Here is a 20,359-nt window from a genome sequence, read left to right as displayed (position 1 = left end):
ATTTGTTTCAAATTTTTTTAAAAAAGCACTCGATGCTGAAACCAATTTCTTGTAGTGATTCTAACCGCATCATTCTTAATAACTGAACACTATTGTTTGAGGCATTGTCTCTTTCTAGTTCTCTAAGGCAAATGGAATAATTAAACCATTCCGATTTGCTTAATTTCCAAGTTGAATATTCTTGACTAAGGAAAAGATGCATAAAAGACACATACATTTGCAATTTTACATAATTTCTAAGGGTATCTATTGATTTACCTGGTTATATTCCACTTTATAGCATTTAAACAGCGAATGCCAGTTCCAATTAGAGAACAATTCGCACTGATGGAAACATCAGAGCATCAGTAGGAAGCTTGGGAGTACATTGACTTGCTAATGAAGCAGTCAGTTTCCAACTGCCCGGATAGATAATGCAGCATTATTTAAGAGAGCAGCAGCTTTGGCACATCTTGCAATATGGGTCACTAAGATTCTTATGATTATGAAGCTGTGCTCATAAAGAAATGAGGATTGCACATATTTGCGGCTCATGGAAGCAGCTTCATTAACTGTCAGTCAACACCTGCTTACACAGTTTCTCAAATACGACTTGTCAGCATCTGGAGAGAGATGTCATGCAGTAACATGGAAGCAGAGACTGTCATATGAGTTTCTTACTCTAAGACACATTCTGACTGCTAGGAGATAATGCACCTCTTCTCTAGGCAGTTGCCGAAATCTACTTATCACTATTCTCTATCAGGATGTCATCATGTTTTCAAGGAACATTGCTTAAGGAAATTCCCTATATCTAAAGAAAATAATCAAGATCTCCCTGGGCACAAAGGCATTTATGCATTCCCCTTTTGGGGAACTACAGCTTTCTAGAAGAATGAAAGGAAGAGAAGCAATTGTCAGTATGAAAATTGAACAATAAACGGTCAAGGGACACTTCATTCAACACAGATGCTTTGAAAACAAAAGGTGAAGAAGTTATAATAAATGGAGTGGGGTCATTGGTTCATTTCCTCTCTGTCCTGATTGACTTTCTCCTATGAGAATCTACTTCCTCCCATTTTCATGATAGGAAATAACTCAACAGGTTGAGACAAAATACTCAGTATTGTATTAGTTCAATTTTCACACAGAGACAGAGATACTGTTCCTTTAAACATTTATATTTCTAGTAAATGTTTATCAGTCTTTGAGAAAGACATCTCTTGGATTTTAACTCTCCCATGAAGTAAGGGAAACTTGCAGATGTTTCAAAAGGACAGATAAAGAATTTGCAAGTATGAGTTTTCAAAAATAAATGCTCCAAGGAAAGAGCATTCAGAAGCCTGCTTTCTATGACACTTTTTTCTCATAAAGCTCAGTCAGTCTGAACTGACCATTAAGAAACTCGAAGTCACAATGTATATGGATATTTTTTCAGTCACCTTAAAAAGAGTCAGTTCTCCAAACTACTGCTCTATTTTTTTTCTGCCCTTATATTTTCATCAAATGAATTAAAGCTACTCTTCTGGCCCCTAATAAAACCTCCATTTCTCTTAGACAGTCTCACATTTTTTTATGACAATACTTCATGATGTCAGTGTGATTCCATGCTAAATTCAAGTTTGAACTTACCTATGACTATGATGTAACTATGTAACATACAGACTTTCTGCTCACAAATGAGCCAGGAAGGAAAGACTGCAAGCTCTGGGGAATTACAAAAATTCTTCACCATAAAATTGGCAAAGAAAGACAATTGTATGTAGTTGAAAGTAATGAATATCTGTGCTACTTTAGTCTCTGAGGGATGGTATCAATTTGCTTTAATGTCAATTTTACAATACAGTATGTTTTCTCAATCCATGAACACACACACACACACACACACACACACACACACACACACACACACCATTATTCCATGTTCCTTTGCTGTACTGTTTTATTGCGCTATGTACTTTTTTACTATGTTGAATATTAGCTCACAGGTGTTCTTCATTTCATATTAGATGATGTCCCTTCACAATGAACCTGCTATATATAATTTTTTAAAATTGTACCTAGGATGAATGTATACAATTTTCCTTAATATTATTCCAAAAAGAAAACAAAATTGGGACTAGTACCATATTATTTCCACTTCATTGTATTTTACAAGTAATGTTGGCATGATTTAAAATATATGGAATTATATAAAATATATATGAAACTATGAGTGTGATCATACTACATGTATGTAATCATGTAATCATACTACATTACTCACACAGGTCTGAAGGGAGGAAAGTCAAAACAAACATGTATTAAGTGTAAATTCTGATTTGTAACAAAGTAACACCTCTGAAAAACACATTGTTATCATGATAAAATTGTTTCAGCACTTCAGAATTTTTTTTAACTTTCTTTTTATTTATTCTTTATGTCTTTCACATCATGTATCTCGGTCCCACTCCTTTCTCCATCTCTCTGTATGTGCCCTCTGCCCTTGCAAACCCCACCCAATAAAGTAAAATAAAAATTAAAAGGAAAAAACAAGGAAAAAATCCATCTCATTATGGAAGCTGTAGAGTGACACACTACAGTAAACCCTTCCATCCATATATCTTTACTTGCAAGTGTTCATTGCAAAGAGTCATTGGTGTAGTTTGAGGTCTCTGGTTTCTGCCTGCACTCTCTATACTGCCCCCTGCCCCCTCCCCCCAGGACTGCTCTGGGATATCTTTTTGTTGCCCTCTGTGGTGGTTTGAAAGAAAATGACCCCCAAAGGGAGTGGCACTATTAGGAGGTGTGGCCTTATTGGAGGAAGTATGCCACTGTGAGTACAAGTTTTGAGGTTTCATATACTCAGTGTGTCAGTCAATTTCTGTTGCCTGCAAGATGTAGCACTCTGAGCTCCTGAACCATGTCTGCCTGCATGCCACCACGATTGCCACCATGATGATAATGGACTGACCATCTGAAACTGTAAATGAGCCACCCCAATTAAATGTTTTCTTTAAAAGAGTTGTTGTGGTCATGGTGTCTCTTCACAGAAATAAAACCCCTAACTGCTATGGAATGATCTGTCTGCATACTGAATATGTGTTATTCTCATTAGTTAATAAAGGAGCTGATTGACCTACAGCAAGGCAGGATAAAGTTAACCAGACCAATCAAACTGGGAATACTGGGATAAAGAGGAACAGAGTGAGAGAGTCACTGGGATATGCAGCAAGATAGGCATGCTGTACTGAGAAAAGATACCAAATCATGTGGCAAAGCACAGATAAATGTGGGTTAAATTCACTGTAACATTAGCTAGTAACAAGCCTAAGCTATCAGCTGAGCATTTGACATTAATATTGCGTCTCTGTGTCTGTTATTTCAGAGCAGGTGGTTGGGACAGGGAAACTCTGCCTATTCCTAACTAAGACAGAAAATGATACCAGGGCCTGGCCATGATATTGTTTGGAGAAATATGGACTTTGATACTTTGGGTTAGGAAAGCAGTGGAATGCTTTTAGCACCGCTTAATGGACCATACTAGTAGAAGCATGGAAGACGGTGATGCTGATGGTGATTTGATGAATTGTCCATGGCTGAATCAAAAGGTTTCAGAAGAGCAGAATTTTAGTGTGTTGCTGGAGATTGTTCTTGTGATATTTTGAAGAAGTGAGTGGCTGCCTTTTGCCCTTATTGGAAGAATTTGCCTGAGGCTAAAGTGAAGAGTTTTAGTTAATTCCATTGGCAGAGGAAATCTCAAAAGTGCTTAGTATAGACTGTTGTGTGTGGATGTCAATGGTAACTCTAACAACAATGTAGAATAAAAAGGAGCAAGCTGAGCAAGGAAAAATATTGGAGGACAAAAAGGGCACCAGTAAGTAGAATGGAGCTAAATCCTTTGTTCAAGGAGATATACGGATTAAGAAATGGAATACAGGGAGTGGTGACCCCAGGGCAAGATCCCACCCAGCTAAAATTTCCAACTTGTGAAAGGGGACTGAAAAAAAGCTTAGAACCCGGTTTGGTGGGGCACACTTTTAATCCCAGAGCTGGGAAGGCAGAGGCTGGTGGATCTCTGAGTATGAGGCCATCCTGATCTAAAGAGCAAGTTTCAGAAAAGCCGAGCTTAGGCAGTGAAAGACAGAATGCTGGTGAAGATGTAATTGTACAAGCAGGCCATGTTCCAGCCCCAGTAAGCAGCAGAACTTGGAAGCTTTGGCCGTGTGGTTTTGGCTATAGAATTAAGGATCTAAGAAAGGAGTTATGGAATAAAGCTGCTGAGGCCAGGCATATGTCAGCAGTATCCCTGAATGGAGGGTCAGAAAGGCCATTTAGTAAAGATGTAAAGTTGCAGCCTGGACTGCCTTGGAGACCCCATGATGTTAAAGATGCCAGAGTTGTGGAATACCTACCAAGGAAAGCTGCTAACAGAGAGTGGAAATAGCCCAAGAGAAAGAAGTGTGTTGCAGTCAACAAAGCTGAATGGAGTTGGAGATGAGAGCCTTTTGACTCAGACACAGAGATGCAAAGTTTGGAGTTTGCCCATCTGGTTCTCAGTCTTGCTTTAGTCCAGTTTTTTTAATTTTTACTATGCTCTCTTCCCTATATTCTGGAATGATAATTATATGTTGAGAGTATGTGATCTATTTTTTAATTTTGATCTTATAGGGTTTATAATTAAGAGATTTCATGAATCTCAGGAGAAGCTTTGAACTTTGGACTTTTAAACATTGTTGAGACTGTGATAGACTATGGGGACTTTTGAAGTTAGACTAAGTGCATTTTACATAATGATGTTATTAAAAGCTTCTGGAGGTCAGGGAATAGAATGTGGTGGTTTGAAAGAAAATAGCCCCCAAAAGGAGTGGTGCTATTAGGAGGTATGGCCTTGTTGGAGAAAGTAGGTCACTGTGGGGGTGGGCTTTGAGGTTTTATATGCTCAGGATACCACCCAATGAGTCAGTTGATTTTCTGTTGCCTGAAAGATGTAGCAGTCTCAGCTCCAGCACCATGTCTGCCTGCATGCCTCCATGCTCCCCACCATGATGATAAGGGACTGACTACCGGTTGAAAGTGTAAGTGAGCCACGCCAATTAAATGTTTTCTTTAAAAGAGTTGCTGTGGTCATCATCATGTCTCTTCACAGCAATTAAAACCCTAAGACATCTTTGTCTTGGAGGTCCTGCAGCTTTGGGTCTACAGGACCAGCTCCTTTATCATGCTTCAGCAGATCTTAGATAGGATACATGTTGGGATGGCCCGGCCAGCTTATAACAAGGATTCTGGGCCTGGGGAGTTGCAGAGTTCATCCAGCCTGCCCGCTTTCTTTTGTCCTTATCACCAGGGTGAGTTCTCCAGCATTGCTCTAACTAGTGGCTAGTTCAATGGTTGCAGCTATGAGCAGGTGGTGGGGCCTGCTCTGCTTTCATTCCCTCAGGGTCAGTTAGTTCTCTTACACCTGCACCACCAGGGCCAACTCTGTGGTGTTACCCAGAGGAGGTGCAAGGGCCACTCTCCCCAGCGCTTCAGCTAGTGAGGGGCAAGGTGAGCAGCTCTCCTTACTTCTATGACCCCATGCCCAGTTCTCCCATGTGCCACAGTCTGCGAGGGCTTGGGGGGAGGGCATCTCTCCCCCTCCCTCACACACCACCATATGGCAGATGAGAGGCAGAGCCAGATCTCCCACGCTCATGTTCTGGGCGGGTTCACCTGCACTCTGGTCAGTAGGATCAGCTCTGCTGTGCTTCCCAGGCGAGGTCCAGGGCCCACTTTCCTGGGTTCTACAGCTGGTAAGGGAGCAGATCGGTTCCCTTGCCAGCTGGAAGTGGTAGGGGCAAGGAGGGGCATCTTTCCTTCACCCCTACTACTACGCCACAGATGAGGAAGGAGGTGCCAACTATGCTGAACTTATGCCCTCAGGACTGGCTCACTTGTCCTTGTTTACAGGGTCAGCTCTACTGATTTGCCCAGGCAAGGCACAGGGCACATCCTCCTGAGTGTTTCAGCTGCTGTTGGGTGGATCCAGGTCCCCCACCTGCTGCTGGTGGCGAGGGGCAAGGGGAGGAATATTTCCATCACCATGTGGCAGGTGCGACCTGCTTTCCCATTCTCACGCCCTCGGGCCCAGTTCGCCCTTGTCCCTGAGAACAGGGTCAGTTCTATTGGGCTACCCAGCTGAGGTATAGGATCCTCTCTCTGCCTCAGAATTTTTCATCAGCCATCTTCTGAGGAAATCCTCTTATTCCAGGAAAAGTAACATTACAAATTGCCATCATCATGAATCAGTTTAGCTTGTTTCAAAACTTCACAGAAATCAAATCAAACAAATTGCACATTTGCGTATCTGGCTTTTTACTCCTGCTGTAATGTGTTTAAATTTATCACCATCATTTTAATTATCAGTGGTCTGTAGGATTATGAATTTTCTTTTCATCCCACTGTTTCCGAATATTGTGTCTGTACATTTTTGCTATTCTGAAAGAAGCCAATATTAAAATGATCATAAAAGTTTGTGGCTCAGTGTTATCATTTGTTCTGTGTCTGCATATATGAATACAAATGCTGAGTTGTAGAATATGTGCAACTTTAACTTTATTAAAATTACAATTAAGTTTGCAACCATATACATACCATTGTAAATACCTGTCAACAATATATGACACATTCTATTCATCTATAAACTTACCAATATGGATGTGCCCAATAATTTTAAGCTTAGTTATTCTTTAAGCATAGTATTATCATTGTGTTTTGATTTCTCATTTCCAAAATAACTAATGATATTGAGGTATTTGTGATTATTTTAAATTTATTTAAAATTCCTTTTCTGACTAATATTTTACCTTGTAATTTCCTCTCCTAATGTAAGATAATGTCTGTAAGTCATCTTCTAGAGGCTTCACATATTTAGACTCAATCTTTTTGTGGGTGTCTCTAAAATATTTTTACTAAATTATATGTATTGTATTATATATTTTTAATAGTTTTCCCTAAATGGATATGATTTTCTTTTGTATTAAGTTGCAAAATACCATGTACTTAGGAAAATATACTTGTCATATCAAGGCAGTATGATGTTGATAAGCCTTTTAGAGTAGACTCCAGAAAGACTGCTTTGTAAACATAATCATAATGTCTTTCAATGATTATGTCAGATTGATTGATTAGAGATATGGTGGTTTGTAATGACATGTTGTTGGAATAATTGATCATGTAGAGAAAAATGGAAGAACTAGTACCAGAAAGGAAGTAAGAAAGTAGGGAAAGAGGAAGGAAAAGATGAAAAGGATGAACAAGGAAAGAAGGGATAAATGAAGGAAGGAAACTCAATCCTTATAATGTGTGAGTTCTAAAAGTCAATTTGGCTTTGATTATAGACTAGAATGTCGATTTCATATAAAACTACAAGAGAGATATAAGAGAAAAAAATATGTGCTCTTAGCTAAACCAAAGGTGTGTGATAGGGCAATCAAAATGCAAAGGTCTTAAAAGTGAAACAAATTTTACTTCATAAAACTTAAAGACTATTATTTACTGTACCAATAGCAAAGCTTTCTACCTATAGACATTACTTTACATTCTAACTACATTACCAGCCCACAATTTGATTTTAGTTTCTTCTGTCTAGAGAGAACATTACTGTCAGTTTTGGCTTAGTCCGTGAATGCTGGAGTAAGGATCCCCAGTGGGAATATTAGAGTGACTATGGAGTTTTAGCCATTTGGTTTTCTATGGAAAGCATTGCTTCCAATTACTCAGTGCCAAAGCCCTGAGTTCATTCATATTATTCTGTTCTAAAATCACGTATGAGGAGGCTGTCAGACACATACCTCATCACCAAACTCAAGATGTTATCATTTATTTAGTCTTTATAGTGCTTTGAGTTTTTATGTCAGTCTGAAAAAAGAAATCATGAAAGAATAGTTATGTGAAAAGTTAGTGAGGGCAAAGCACCAGTGTCAGCTTAATTCCAAAGTCTACAAAAGTCCAGCTCCTGTGAAGTTGGTATTACATAACCTTTTAAGTGTAGTTGGGACTTGTTTTCATTTTTTTAAAGATTCCTCTAAACACAAATGTGTTTTATGTCCAGATTCAGCATAAAGTTGCCTATTTAAGTATAATTCTTGTCATGTCAATGATTTTTATAGCCTTTACAGTCATTTCTCGTTAGCAAGCAGTAAGTAAAGATTCCCATAAGCAAGGTTTTGTCTCATGTTTACTAGTGTATGTGCCTGGTCATGCTGTGGGATTATCCCTTAATTATGAGTTTAGCCTTGGCAGCCCAGATGAATAGAAAATCATGTTAAATCTCCAATCTGCCATGTCTCTTGTTCTTCTGCCAGTCAGGGTGATTTTAATTGGAAAGTAAATTTAAAATGACTTCATGCAGATACCTTGCTAGAATAACCACTATAAATGCAAAATTTACACAAAAAATAAGTGAGGCCAAATAACTAAAAAAAAATATGCAATTCATGTTATGGGATTTCAGAATGAAATGCATTTTTCAAAAAAATTCATTATACATTAATCAAAGTAGTATACAGATGGCCAAGTGAATATGATGAATACTAATATTTTGTGTACTGAACAAATACCACATATAATGGTGCATATAATATAAACTAATTCATGAGTATATATAAATTTCATGATTTCATTTTATGTCCTTTTTAATGCAATAATCTGATAGGTATATTTTATAAATTTTCAGTGGAATTCTGCACTTCTTGCTCACTTTTTACTATGAAAAATTAAACACATCTTAACATAGCGCTGAAGAAGTTGATCCTATCTGCACTAGTCATTAAATGGTTAGCTTGATTAGTTGAAGTTTAATTTGCTCATAATGAGCCTGCAAGTATGAAATAGCAGTACTAATGTGATGTTATACATAATTCTATTATTGAAACCACAAAGTGCCTTTATACATAATCTTACAATCAAAATATTTATTTTCACATTTGACCTTGTGGGGCTATTCTTTCATAGTGTTCATATTTTAAATTTAGACACTCATGTTTCTGACCTAGTAGTTTCCATTCGTTTATAATGTGCTATCAATTAGGAGCCACCAGAGGAAGAAGAAACAATGAACTGACCAAAAGAAGATGAAGAATGATGCTACAGACTATCCAAACTCAGCACAGAAGGAAATGTTACCTAATTGACAATTTAGAGAAAGTGAGAAAGAGCCTGTAAGGGTACATTTATTTGTGAGAATGTTTAAACATGAAATTATAATTTCCAATGTTTGCTTAATACTTATAAGGATAGTGAAGTCATCCCATGAAAAGCTTTATCCACTTTTTGTTCTAGAGTCTCCATTTGTTATTACATTTGTATTAGTGGAAAATATTCATCTTATATTCTTATTCAAGCTTCCCAGGACAGGAAGTTGACCTAAATTAAAAGATATCATGGTTGGTTGTATCAGTGAATGCAAAACCCCTTCCTCTTGACAAGGACCTCTCTGTGGTCCTTTCTGAAGTCATATTATGGAATGGGATAGAACAGTCTGGAACACAACTGTTTTTTTTTTTTTAAACAGTTTCATCAGTCATTTCCTAGAGACTACCTGTCAATTTGATAGGTCTACATGGTTAGAAGAGTTTGTCTCAGTCAATTCCAGAGAGGACCAGGGAACTTCCATTAACCACTTGAATAACTAACAGAATGAATTTCCTGTTGCAGAATAGTTTTTTACACTGTCTGAAGATGTATTACTGGGATTGGTTTAAAAAGAGCTGAATGATCAATAGCTAGGCAAGAAAAAATAAGTGGGATTTCCATGCACAGCAAAAACTCGGGATGAATCTAGGCAAGCAGGAGTCGCCAGCTAGACACTGAAGGCATCACACATACAGTACAGAGGAGAGGTAACTGAGCCATGAGGCAGGATGTAGATTAAAAGAGACAGGTTAATTTAAGTTATAAGAGCTAGTTGGGGAAAAGCCTAAGCTAAGGCCAAGCTTTCATAATTAATAGTAAGTCTCTGTCATTATTTGTGAGCTGGCATCACAAAGGAAAATCTGACTATAATTTCCTGTTTCAGTTAACTCTAATAAGCCCAAGGTAAGTGTTGTGACAGGCAGCATAATTATAAACTGGTTATCAACCCCAGGGCAGAGAATCAAAAAAATCTTTATTTTGGAATCCTAATCTTCAAGAATTGTATTATAGACTAATTTTGTTCCTTGTATTTTGAGGCAGAATCTTTCACTGAGCCTCACGGTAGCCTTGGTTATTAATTCAGTGTCTTCCTGCCTCAGTTTTCCAGGCACTAGCATTATAGGTATGAGATATGATATTTAGTAGTAAAACTTTTATAGCTGTAGACACTATGGTAACTCACTATCCTGAAATACTATATTGTTATAAATAAAACAAAACTTCCCAGTAGTCTTTTTTTAAAACTATTGTTATCTTGTCCAACTCTTCTTATTTAGATTTTGAACAAAATTAATGGAGTACGAGCTGGTGAAAAGATCTTGTTTCATGTGTGTGGCAGGGTCCTGCACTGTTGTTCTCTTTGGGGGAGGGGGCCAAGTATGTGCAGTCAAACCACACAGACTCGGGGAGAATGTTGAAACAACAAACTCAGTTTATTCAGGAGGAGGCAAGCTTTATGTACCCTCTACCCCACACCAGAGAAGGTCTAGTGAATATGCATCTGCTGGTGTGACATGGCTGCCTCTCATTGGTCCAGGTCATCTCCAGATCATGTCTCAGCTGCTGTTGCTAAAGCCCTTAGGCAGACCGAAGTTAGCTCTCAGAAAGTATCTTTTTTACAGGTTTGAGCTGGCCCTCAAGCCTGTCAGGGAGGAGTCATCCAACAGATTTGGAAAATTTCTGTAATGAACCGAAAGATCCCCAAATCAAGTTCTCATGAATACTTCTCTATCCTAATATGTAGTGATTCTTTTCTAATATAGGTTTGTAATTTCCCAGTGTTTTATCTAGTCTGTTTTATTGTATAACTCAATTATACACACTATTTCACAGATGCATCTAGGTTTAACTGAATTGCTTTGTTGTGATTTCGAGTGATGGTCTTCTTATTCTGTTGCATCCTGCAGCATCAATCTAGGTTAATAGATTAGGCTTTTCTTCTGGAAGTAGTAGAGACACAACTCAGGGCTTAACACTAAGAATCTTACAGCCTTCTAAGTATTCTTCCTCCAGCTCAGAGGAATCTGCATCATCACCAGCTTTTTTCCCAGCCTCATGAGCCTGTGGACTCTTATCCTTAGGTAAGTGCTATAGCCATTGAAGCATCCTTCTGGGCCTGGTCCTCCTGGGGGTAAGTCTCATTGTTCTGAAACTGCTTTCTCTGAGAATCCTCTTACAATGATATTCTGATATTTGGCTGTACATGGATCCTGCTTTTAAATGCTAAATAATGAAAGGTTTGTATACATTTTAAGCATGTATTTCTACATATTCCTTTTTTTTCTTAGTTATATGATAAAAATAAGAAAACTCCCAAAACTTGACTTCACATCATTCAAAAGCTCACTAAGCAAACTAAGCTTCAAACTGCATTCTATACCTGAAAATAAGGGACAAATCTCTAAGATATTTATAACAGAAGCAAAAACCATCTTCATGGTGTTAGATCAAATAGTTCACAAGGACGACATCAACTTTATAATCTTAATATTTATTGATAACATGCACCAATGATTTTTATCTTAATAACTGTTCTTTAACTGTAATTATAAGTCTTGGAAAGGAAACATTTTGTCACCAGTTTACACATGAATCACAGTGAGTAAGATCTTTGTAACTTGTGTAATGTCGGTTATATAGTTCTGGAATTTTATGTAGCTTTGGGAATTGAGGATCTATACATCATACCCTTAGTTCTTAGAGATATTGATTTTCATTAAAGATAAAATTGAAAGATATTAAACCAGTAGCATGCAATTACAACTTACATAAAATATTATTGCAGAGTCAGATTAGTGTCATTCTCTAATAAAAAATTAATATGATCATCACAAGAAAATAGTACAAATTAGATGATTGTACTGTGATAGACTAAAAATCATCATAATTTTAATAGAAGTTAAAAGTCAAAATGCATATTATGGAGAGATTTTTTTTAATTACTGAATCATCCAAAATCTACCAAATAGGTTTATTAGTTGTCAGTGGGACATATTTAGAAGCATTAATATTTAAATATTTTCAGATGGCTTCAAATACCGAATTATAGACAGATAACATTAAAAACAGTATTATAACGTAGTGCCAATGTTGATTAGCTAGCACACTGAGTAGAGTATAATTTTCAGAAATGATTTCAAAAATCTAATTAACATAGACACTAATTTTGAGCTAATTTTCAGGCTATATGACAATAAAGTCTAATAGTATTTATGTTTTATTTATTTAAGGTGATAAATTATAAGTAGAAGAAAAATTATCATTTAAATGGCATGCCAAGTATTTTTGATGTGGAGCTAATGTTTGCACATCTGTTTCTGTTATTTCAAATGCTGCCTTGGAGAAACTGAAAATCAAAACCTTACTGTGTAATTCAAATTAAGCTATTAAATCCTAAATCACATATGAATTTTATATGTGATTTTTAAGGTTGACAAAGGTGTTCAGAGACTAAATGAAGGATATTTTCCCTACACATTTTTGTTTTAGTTTTCCACATGACACTTCATAATATTTTCAATCTACATTCTAATAAAGAAAGAAATGTAGATTAATATAACATAGAAAGAATGGGAGAGGGTGAGAGATGAATATCCTGCCTGTGTTCTATTTTAATAGTTTATTTTATAGTAAATAATATTTGAAATTAAATTTGTTCTCATTTTGTCTGATTGATGATCAGAGTTTTATTGAGATAAACTCTTTTACGTATCCAGTTCCTAAAATTCTTTATCAATTCAGGCAGTTGTAAACTACATTAGAAAATTCTCAAGTGATCTTTGATGCTCCATTACATTCCTATGTATTATAGTCATTTACAAACATTTCTACTAAGTAGGATTCTGTTTTACTATACTGACTTCAATGTCATTACATATTTTTGCACATATTTCTTTCTAAATATTTCATATATATATATATATATAATATTTTCATACTGATTTATCTTGTGAAATGTGGCTTCTCATACATTCCAAAACTGAAATTATATAGATTTTCAACATATTGATTTGTCATCATATTTCATTATCATCAAAATGGAAATACTTTATATTGTCTAAGTTACTTACATAAGTTAATGATTCTGTTAAACTCTACTCTTAACTGAGAGTCCCATTTTATTACTTGAGTAGAAAAATGTTTAATTTTATGTGTATGAATGTTTTGCCTGCGTGTATGTATGCGTACCACATGAGCAAATTGCCCAAGGATGCCAGAAGAGAACCTCAGATCTCATGAGGTTGACATTACCGATGGTTGTGAGCGACTTGAGGGTCATGGGAAATGGACCCAGGTCCTCTGGAAGAGCAAACAGTCCTTGTAAGTGCTAAGCCACCTTTCCAGAATCAAGCCTTCTATTATTTTCCTTTTCTTCACTACAGTCTTGCCATGCAGACAAACTGCTCTTACTTAACATATCTACATATCTAAATGCATAGGAAAGTAATAAGATTTGTTACAAATCTGAACTTACATTTTTAAAGCTTCTATTGTATGATTTAAAAGCACATTTCTTTTGAGGGTTTTTTAATTCATGCCTATAGATTTGGAATGCTAATTTGTATGTATAATATTTTTATTGTTTCCATAAAATAATTACTGTGTGGAACAACAACAAATATGATGTATTATGTCTCAGAAGATGAGTAAGAAGTAAGACATGGATCTCATTGGATTAAAATCATGACATTTTTTAAACTTCTGTGTAAGGATGTAGTCATATGTTTGGCTTATTTCATTAAGCATAATATCTTCTGTATCCCTCATATTGTAGGAGATGACAGATTTTTTTTTCCAGGGGTTGGATAACATTACTTCATGGACATATCCACACACATGTTGTTTTTCTTATCTTTAGAACTGAGAATAATGCTATAATTGGTATCAGATATCTCTTCTATGTACTGACTTCAATTTCTGTGTGCATGTTCTCATAAGTGGAATTACTAGCAGCACATAAACTTTAACTTATAAAAGTAGATAAATTTTACAAAAAAAAGGTGTTAATCTACTGACACAAAATTCCAATTATAATCATCTTTGGAGATCTACTGAACAGAACCATCATCATTAAATGATACCACTGAATCATGAGTATATGAATAATGATAGCAACTTGATAACTGGTTTAATTGCTTTGAAATGTAATTTTATCAAAATAGTTCATTGTGCTTCATATGTACAACTTACTGATAAAAAAATGAATTATCGGTAAGCTATTGTCTCCATGACTCTTGTTTTTTCTTTCACGTTTAAAGTCAACAAAATTGATTTACATTATGGTTGCCACATGTCTTTGAAAATTTCCCTTCCTAATGTATTTTAATGACCCTTAGGTTTATATTTGGCCTGTCTAGATAGTCTAAAATAGTCTCCTTGAATTTAATGATCCATTATCTTTGTTTCTCCTGCCAAAACATTTTTTCATTTGCTTTGATAAGTTTGTAGGTTCTAGGTGGTAAGATACTCACATCATTAGACAGCAATTATTCTGCACATTACAAAGATATACATATTACATTTATGTACATATAGAGTAAGTAGTGGAATAACTACTTGAACTCTTGAATGTTGTTCTCTCAAGGCAAGACTGAGTTTTCTAAAACAGTTACTTTTAAATAAATAAAAAATGTTATTATTTCCATATGACTGATTGGGTTTACTTTTAATATTTATTTATATATAATGTATCATTTAATCAGAGAGTATTGCTATGTAGCCTCCACTTGCTTGGCACACATGGTATGACTAGGGCAAACCTAAAAATCAAGACAATCTCCTGCTTCAGTCTCCCTACTATTGCAATTATAGGCATGCACAACCAAGCCCATCTTCGAACTCTTTTATTCCAATAACAAAAAGATTCCACAGTTTAGGGGCAGGACTTCCAAATGTGTCTTTTCTTTTTCCTCTTTATCTTATTGCTGGTAGGATTTTTGGCATTTTAAAGTTACAGTGTTATTCTATGTATCCAGAAGAGGATATTTACTTGCTTTGCAATAGTTAGGGTTGCCTTTAAGTCCAACAACATGATTATGTTCAGTATCTTCTAAAGATTCTGTTGTTTTCTATTTCCCATCTCAAAGAGGCACTGGAATTACAGATGCATGATTCTGAGTCCATGTTCATGTAGGTTCCTAAGATTCAAGCTAAGGTCCTCATTCTTGTGCAACAAGTGCTTTAGCCGCTTATCCAATATAGTTCTTAAAATGTTACATAGTCTACATTTTTTAGTTAGTAGATACCAACCTATCTTCTTTCTTGTATATTTTAGAAACGGCAGTTTCTGTTTAACCATATACGATCTATTCCAAACTCCCAATGAGTGCTTGAAACCACAAAGCATTGAACCCTATAAACTCTCTATTTTCCCCATACATATGCAATTATGAGAAAGTTAGATATATGTCATCTTTATTAAGAGGAATACTACATGAATAAAACATGACATTGCAAGAAATGTGCTGCACTATAACTGCTAACACCCTGCTCTTGTATTGTAGAGCAAGTATTAAGTAAAATATGTGTTCACTTAAATGTGATAGCAGGCCAGTCAACCTGATAACCTAGAGTGAATGGTATCAAATGTCAATATCATCAATATCATTCTGTATTATTATACACATGAACACCACACACACACACACACACACACACACAAACACATACACACTTGAAAAATTATGTATCACAATGACAAATGATTTATTTTCTATGACACTCATTTAAGTTATTTGAAATTGTGTATAGTGACTCCAGTGAAAACCAAAATGTACAGATAAATAGTTTATTTATTAATTTGCTTATGGGATTCACTTAGAAAATGGGATGAGAAAGAAGAAATGGAAACTCTTCACTAAGTGTGGCAGCACATGCCTCTTATCTTGAGACTTCCTAGGCTGAGGTAGGAAGATTTTCCATTTCAGGCCAGCCAGCCTCAGCATTTTAGCAAGACCCTATAATGAAACAAAACAACACATGCAAAGAAACTCAGAAAAGTGTTATTTTCATCATACTTTAAATTTCATAATATAAATGGGGATCCTAATTAAAACACTCTTCCTCAAAGACTTCATAGGTACTTCAAAGAATGTCGGAAAAAAAGACTGAACTGGTGTACATGAACTCACTGAGAAGTTTATAAATAGTGCTCAATGGACCATAGAATTGCATTTACTTTTTGGAAATGTGTTTATTCAGGAGACAAAGAGGGATAAGCACATTAGGACCACTACAACCCATGCCTCTAGGTCTGAAACACTGTGCTGCTTGTAAAAGTTAGATTTCTTATAAAAGTCAGTTAGATAACCTTATAAACGGTTTCATTTTACTTTCTATTTATTATGACTTTCATTAGTAATGCCCAGTAAAGTTCTTTTCTTGTGCAACCTCGCTAATTGAATCTGTGCTGGTCATGCTTAAAACAGTCTCTTGACTACTAATTCAGCATGCTTTTCACACAAAACACTTCTTCAACTGCAATTTTCCTGTGTATAGCTTTTCTTTTCATAGGTGATTCCAATAATCCCTAATGATTGACTGTGTGTATTCTTCAGGATTTCCAGATTGACTTTCTACCTTTGAAGCTTATTACTTTAGAGAAGCAATATGCTTGATTGATTTTCTTCCTCCTAAATTTACTGAATGATTCATGGCATTGACCACACGGCTTCTTGTTTTCAAGTAAGTGGTAAAATGATGAAATCCAAAATTCATAAATTGACCTCATTTTCTAATATGTACCTATATATATCTAGTGTATCTAATATATATATATACACCATATATATTATACCATATTGACAAGACTATGAATGCATATGTGTGTGTGAAACAGAGAGGGAGAAGAGAGAGAGAGAGAGAGAGAGAGAGAGAGAGAGAGAGAGAGAGAGAGAGAGAGAGAGATGTCTCTCTTTCTCCATTGCTAGCATTACAGGCCTTTATGCTTTTCCATAGGTTTTGAGAATCCCAAATCACATCCTCATGTTTTTACAGCAAACATTTTACTGTCCAGGCCACCTATACTGTTAGCATTAACAATATTGAATATTTTTCTTAGGACTTCTTCCTTCCCTTAGGAAGAGAAACTGTAAACTGTTCCCCAATCCCTAGAGCATATGAAGAAAGTAAAGAGCCGCTATTACTAAAATATATATTTTCCCCTCTAAGGAATGTCTCATTCTGGAAACACAGTGGGTACAGGGAAACAATTTGCTCTTTAGACCTAACTAAAATGGGGAATTGGTTCTTAGTACCATATTGTGGTTTTTGAAAACAGAATTTTAGAAATGCTCTCACTGTTTTTAGTTATTGGTTCGCTATCTGTGGTGGTATTGTGTTCCCCAAAATATTGTGCACCCTAATAAACTTATCTGGTGTCAGAGAACAAAACAGACACTAGAAACAGAGGCCAGTAAATGGTGGCACTCATATCTTTAATCTGGCGCCCAATGTTCGTGGTATGAATTCATGAAAAAGCTGCTTTCCTGTGGCCTTAGAGGCCCCAGCTCTGCCCCTAGCTACACTTGGCTGGTTGTGGTGGCACACTGGTTTGATTTACTGAAGGAGGCAGAGGCAGGAGGATCCTGAGTTTGAGGCCAGCCTAGGAGGCTTGCTAAGGAGAAGCTACAGCCGGCCAGGGCCTAGCCCCAAATGATGACAACCGGACCATGGAGGCAGCAGCTGCTTTGTGTTGCTGGCTGCTTTCCATCATGTGGGTGACTGCGGTGATGCTGCTACCTGGGACGAAGGGCTTACTGCTGCTTGTTCAGAGAAGAATTACCAGGACCGTGATGTTACAAGAAAGCATCGACAAAGGTTAGTTTGCAAAAGTTTGGCAAGACAAATGGTGGGGAGAAATTGCTGTGAAGATTTTCTCTTCTAGGGAAAAATGTTCATGGTTCCGAGAGAGATATATTTATTAGACTGTGATTGCTCCAAACCACAGAAGAGGGACACAAACACACACACACAAAACAAAAAAAATTCTAAAAAGAACCACGACCATGCCTAACAGCAACTTTGGAATCTTCAAAAGAATGACAGGATCCCACAATGATGATTCTACATGAACTATGGTAAAGCCATTAAGCTGATTAACACCAAGGAAAGATCGACTTTGAACTACAAACTTCTCAGGACAATTTCAAGATGGCTAGCTGAGATGATCCAGATTCACAGACTACTCGAGCAAAGACTAAGTTAGGCCCTGAACTTTCCCACTATGCAGAAACAGGACAAATAATATAGGACTTGACAATTAACCCAAAAATTTTCTTCTTAGGATTCCCTAAAGATGTCTTCACCCCCAGAAAGCAGGAAATAATTTTAAGAAGATGACACCCACATTCCCAAGATGTAGGATGAGAGGTTTTGGTTGTTTAATGAGTTATAGATATTGTCATTGTTTATGATGGTTGGTACAAGTTGTTAATTGTTAATGGTCAGGAAAAAAGCTGAACAAGGAGATTAGATTCAGAGTTTTTGTTTGAAAACAAAGAAAAAGAAAAAAGAAATAATAAGATAAATGGGTAGATCATTGAATCTACTCTAAAAGAAAAAGGAGAAGATATAAAAATGACAAAAGGTAGATTATTGAATCTATTATGAAAAGAAAAAAGAGAGAATATGGATATAATAAGATAGGAAGGGAGATTATTGAATCCTCTTTTTAAAAGGACCTACTTGTTTTAAATAGGATAAGTAATAAATTTTTTTTGTCTGAGTTTATCAAATGTTACTAGATTGGACATTGTTATATATTAATGGAGTTTTTCATCTGAATCTACCAAATGTTAATGGACTAGACATTGTTAATGTAATTCTTGACTATATTTATTGTATATACTTATTGGATAGTTTTTCTTGTATTAGTTATAAACTTTTTTTAAATTTCGACAAAAAGGGGGAATTGTGGTTGTATTGTGTTCCCCAAAATATTGTGCACCCTAATAAACTTATCTGGGGTCAGAGAACAGAACAGCCACTGCAAACATAGGCTAGAAAATGGTGGAACTCACACCTTTAATCCTAACATTCCAGAGGCAGAAATCCATCTGGAGCTCTGTGAGTTCAAGGCCACACTGGAAACAGCCAGGCATGGTTTATTCATGCCTTTAATCCCAGTAAGTGTGTCTTTAATCCCAGAAAACAAAAAGGTATATAAGGCATGAGAACCAGGAACTAGGGCTGATTTAGCTTTTAGGCTTTTGAGCAACAGTTCAGCTGAGATTCATTCTGGATGAAGACTGATAGGCTTGCAGTCTGAGGAAACAGGATCAGCTGTGGAAGTGGCAAGGTGAGGTTAGCTGTGGCCTGTTCTGTCTCTGGTCTTCCGGCATTCACCCCAATACCTGGCCCCAGGTTTGATTTTATTAATAAGACCTTCTAACAATTCTGCTACAGCTATCAGTTTTGGGAAAATAAGAAACAGCAAATGAAACAAAAAGCCACTTGGTACCTGATGCTGTATAATTTGCTTCTGTGTTTCCTTCTATCTCTTCTTGACTTTTTGTGTTTCCTAACACTAATAGACCTGCTATGCCCATGAATTCAATCATAAGTATCAGATACATTTCTCTTTTTCATACATATTTCTATAACTAGTCTTTCTCTGACTCACCAGCTAGCAAATAATGACATGGAGACTTCTTATTAATTATGAAAGCTCAGCTGATAGCTTAGGCTTATTGCTAACTAGTTCTTTTAACTTAAATTAACCCATTTCTATTAATCTACATCCCTGCACATGGCATTATATCTCTTTCTTGCTGCACCTCCTGTTTCCTCTCTGTGTCTCCTGGCTTCTATGCACCTTAATTCCGGCCTGAAATCCCACCTATATCTTCTACCTAGTTGGCCATTTATATTTTTATTACACCAATCATAGCAGTACATCCTCACACAGTGAATGGGCATCTTACAACATTTCTCCGTGTTTGTCTAAATAAAAAGGAAAAGTTTTTTAATTCTAACATAATAAAACTATATATAATAACAACAATTATCAGGTAAGAATTACATTCACAATGTCCAGTCCATTTTTATTTGGCAAATTCAGAGGAAGCACTGTGTTATTTGTTATCTTAATGAGTTCAATGTTTTGTATTTAATTCACTTTCTTTCCTAACTTGCATTACTAATACAGAAGTACCTTTTTGGACCTCAACACATTTTCTTAGATAAACAACTTAAGCTTTTATATTCCCTCAACTTTATATATTTTATA

Source organism: Peromyscus maniculatus, chromosome 9 (assembly GCF_049852395.1).
Source record: "Peromyscus maniculatus bairdii isolate BWxNUB_F1_BW_parent chromosome 9, HU_Pman_BW_mat_3.1, whole genome shotgun sequence".
Lineage (NCBI taxonomy): Eukaryota > Metazoa > Chordata > Mammalia > Rodentia > Cricetidae > Peromyscus > Peromyscus maniculatus.
Note: the sequence above shows the minus strand (reverse complement) of the source record.